The 4,518-nt window shown below is 41.5% G+C and overlaps 1 pseudogene; it reads right to left on the reverse strand.

The window, feature by feature from the left end:
- Positions 1-3,135: 3,135 nt before the first annotated feature.
- On the reverse strand, positions 3,136-3,543 carry LOC101825879 (annotated as a pseudogene).
- Between the last annotated feature and the right edge of the window lie 975 nt (positions 3,544-4,518).

Below are 4,518 nucleotides of genomic sequence, written 5' to 3' on the forward strand. Positions count from 1 at the left end.
AATAACAGCATAAAACTAAAGCAGGTGTTAAATGACTACAAGATTCATGCTGTCATTGGAACCAAATGTGTCCATTCCAAAAAGATTGCAATACAGAGCAAGTCCTATTGAGGTAAATTCCAGGGCTTGGGTGTGAAGATGGAAATAATGTTACCTGAAAATGAGGTTTAAGATACTTTATTGGATATAGAAATCACTTACTGGGAAGTGCTCTATTGTCCCCACAGGGGCTGGGATCCAAGAGTGAGAGATTTACTTTATCTCTCCTTTTATCTCTCACCTGTCCCACATAACCCTGTCCATGCCCTTTGGGGTGGACAGTATCTTGAATATGTGAGCTTCCCCCACATGGGTATTTGAGGTCAGCTAAGATGGGCAAGATGCCCTTCTTGAGAAGTGGAAGCTCATGATGACACCTCTAGCCTCTCTGCTTGTATCATCTGGCCAGCCAAGGACTGAGAACCACAAGCTTCTACAAAGACTGAGGCTGGCTTGCAGCAGATGTATCTAGATTTTGTATGGCATTTATGCCCTGTTCTGGTTAAAAAAAAGTCCCCCCTTTGCCTTTTACAAGCTCTCTCTGTTCTGTGTCTGCAGGATGAGATTGCCAGCCAGGGTAACCTACCATTGTCACTGCATTAGATAAGGGACAGTATGTGACAAAAGCTAGGTTTCTTCCTGGGAACTTAGTCTCTCTAGAAGAGAGAGACAAGGATGAATGAAATGCCTAAGGTTGATAAGTTGCCAACCAGCTCTTCTGGCATGGCTCCCTGGAGTAGCCTTTGCTCTTATTTCTTATGTGCCTGATCATCCAATGTTCCTTCGATTTGATGAGCTCTCTAATATCTCCCCATTAAACTCCACTTTAGTTTGAGTTAGCCAGAGTTGATTTCTGTTGCTTGCAATTAAAGAATCTTGACTGATATAAAAATAACAACAGCAACAGCAAGCTGCAGATGTTGCATTGAGGGCTAAGTGTCTTAGAGATGTTACCTCATCCAGTGTTCACAGCGACAGTCTGAAGTAGATGTGATTATCCCTGTCTTATACCATGGGGTATTGAAAGTCATAAACAGTCCAGATCAAATAATTCTTTTAAAACCTGGTTTGTATTTCCAATGAAGCTTTCTGCATTAGTTCAGATTCTTATAGAAACAGGACTAAGATATAGATGTCATAAATAGATACATGTATGGATTATGCACACACACATATTCAAGAGGATATTTCTTATGAGAATTGGCTCACTCTGGTTATATAAAACTTTAAAAAATCCCATAATAAGCCATATGGGAGCTAGAGAGCCAAGAGAGTTGTGATATAATTCAGTCAGTGTCTGGAAGCTGAGGACAATGGGAATCAATGACATAATGCCCAATCTGAAAAATTAAAGGCATGAGAACCAAAGTGGGCCCTGTTGTAAGGTCTAAGACCCAGGAGGCAGGGATTCGGTATTCTGGGAAGGGTAATTGAATTCCCAGTTTAAGAGAGATAGAATTCACCCTTCCTCCATTTTTTAAGAAAAAAATCTAGGTCCTCAGTGGAATAACATGCCCGCCCACATTGATGAGGATAATTGTCTTTTACTCAGTTCACCTATTTATGTGCTAGTCTCTTCAGAGAATGCAGTAATTTGGATATTAAATACCACCAACATCAGACTTCTGTGTAAATCTTTGATTCCTAGTTACTGATACTGTTGTGGAAGGATGTGGAATCTCTGAGACTGTAGTCTAGCCAGCAGAAGTGGGTTGCCGAAAGTGGGCCTTGGGTGATTGATTACCCACTTCCTGTTCTGACCTGAGATCACGTTTCCTGATCTGAGAAGATGTGAGGAGCCATAGTCACCGGCTCCCATCATCATGCCTTCTCTATCACAACAGATTACATTCCCTTCCACTGGAGGTCCCCTGAGTTGCTTCTGTCAGCTATTTTGTTTCAGATCAAAAAAGGTTGCTGATATATGAAATACCCGCATAATTACACACAGAGATGCCATTTTGTTAGCTATCTGGGCACATCTAAGTCCAGGAAAGTTGATGTACAGAACCAACAGCCCACACTCTCCTGGGAGTCCCCATCTTCATCATCTTGTCTAGGAAATTGTTGATGTTCTGGGGGCGGGTCTCCAGCACAAGGCAAAGAAGCTTACACATTATCACCACTAATGGCAGCAGATGGGCCTAGAAGCTTAGAAAGCAGGCCCAGGTGATTTGAATTGTTCTGTGAAAGTAGGCTCATCCTCCTTCAGCCTCAGGTGTTAATATAAATCAAGCATCATTAAGAGAGGGTAAAAAATATCTCTCAGTGGGAGTGGCTAGAGAACTGGCTTCAGAGAATTGGCTAAAGGCTGGTGTATGAACAGACCTGACCAGTGGTTGGATGAAACAGGGAGTTGGGGTGTGTGACACGAGTCAGCCCCAGAAGCTGACAGGTCCAGGGACGATGTGAGGAGTAGATGAGGGATAAGTCAGCCAGGCATGATGGTTGGGAGAACCTTGAAACCTGATAACTAGCCCCCAGAGTGTTTCTTTATTTATACAGAATTCAGTAAGTAGGGATAGATTCATGTTGTTCCAAAACATAGACCATATCATTTTTGTTTTTGGATATGTGTTTAATATTCTCTCTTACACATCTGGGGTCGTAAGTTTAGTCATCACTGATAAACCATAACAGAGTTATCTTTTATAATCATTTTTCCTCAAGTTTTGACATCATTGATAAAGTTATCCTTTATAATAATTTTTACTCATTAACCTCATAACCTAATTTTTAAGAATCCAGAGGCATAGGACATCCTGTTCTTAGTTTAGCAGTTTTTGTGGCTACAAGGACACTAGACCAAAACAAAATCTCCAAGCTAGCCCAGGAAGATTGTCAGGTCCCAAGTAGTATATTATTGACTCTTAATGGTCAGAGTGCACAAGAAATATCCTCAAGCCAAATTTGCTACAGTTATTATCCAAATTCTGGCATAATATAATGCTTACATTTCATATCTTTATAGAACTTGTTTATATGTTCAACCTTGGCATTCTGTTGTTCCTTAGTCATGTGACACCACAGTGGCTCTGCATGTACTAACTTTTCTAAGAAAGGAAGGTCCTGACTTCTCATTCTTTTTTTTTTTTGGCAGTTCTCCAACTTTATTTGACATTCAGCAGGTTAGTTCTCATCCACATTGACTGTCTGTAGATTTTTGAATGTGGTAACAGGCACGTAGGTTACCAATGTGTACAACTTGTTTGGTGAGTCCTCATCCTCATTACGTTTCCTGGACAATTGTACACAGATACGATATGGACCATTCCTTATTCCTTTGGCCCAGACTGCTTTATTGAGCCTGGTATCATTGTGCACATCTGGAGTTCCCATCTCTTTCATGGCAAATTTCCAGATTTCTTTGAGTGCCCGAGGAGCACGCTTCTTGAAGCCCACACCATGGATGTGCTTGTGAATGTTGATGGTGTACTCTCAAGTCACCACCTCATTGATGGCAGAATGGCCCTTCTTCTCGCCACCCTTCTTTGTGGGAGCCATTCTGCCGGGCCCAAGTTGGAGCCTGACTTCTCATTCTTTTATCATCTTTCCCCTCTATACTTTGCTCATCAATATGAGTCAATGGCACAAATAATATGTCAAGAGAAGTATTGGGGTTCACACTCAAGATCTGAGAAGCAAAACAGCCAAGCCACAGAGAGCTCTTACCTCTACCAAGTCTGGGATATTCCTGTCCACAATATGGCTGGAGACTAATTGCCTAAGACTGAATGCCAGGTCTGCTCCTGTCTTATATACCTCTCTAGTGCTGGGATTAAAGGCATGCACCACCACTGCCCAGCTTCTACGGCTAACTAGTATGGCTACTGGGATTAAAGGTGAGTACCACCACTGCCTGATCTCTATGGCTATGGCTAACTTTGTACGCTGATCTCCAGACAAGATTTACTAGACATAAACAGTATGTCACCACAATTCCCCTCTTTTTATCTAATATAAAAACAGGCAATAAGTACATAAACAATGTATAGTCCTTGATCGCATGGGCTCAGGAGACCACTTCCTGAACATAAAACCAGTAACACAGAATTTAAGGTCGACAGTTAATAAATGGAACCTCCTGAAACTGAGAAGCTTCTGTAAGGCAAAGGACACAGTCAACAAGACAAAATAACAGCCCACAGAACAGAAAAGATCTTCACCAACTCCACATCTGACAGAGGGCTGCTTTTCAGAATATACAAAGAACTCTAGAAGCTAGTCACCAAAACACCAAGTAACCAAATTAAAAAGTGGGCTACAGAACTAAATAGAGAATTCTCAATAGAGAAATCTCAAATGGCCGTAAAGCACCTAAGAATTTGCTCAACATCGTTAATTATCAGGGAAATGCAAATCAAAACAACTCTGAGATACCATCTTACTCCTGTCAGAACGACTAAAATCAAAACAACAATGACAGTTTAAGCTGGAGAGGATGTGGAGAAAGGGGGACCACTCCTCCATTGCTGGTGG

Source organism: Mesocricetus auratus, unplaced genomic scaffold (assembly GCF_017639785.1).
Source record: "Mesocricetus auratus isolate SY011 unplaced genomic scaffold, BCM_Maur_2.0 Super-Scaffold_100057, whole genome shotgun sequence".
NCBI classification, from domain to species: domain Eukaryota; kingdom Metazoa; phylum Chordata; class Mammalia; order Rodentia; family Cricetidae; genus Mesocricetus; species Mesocricetus auratus.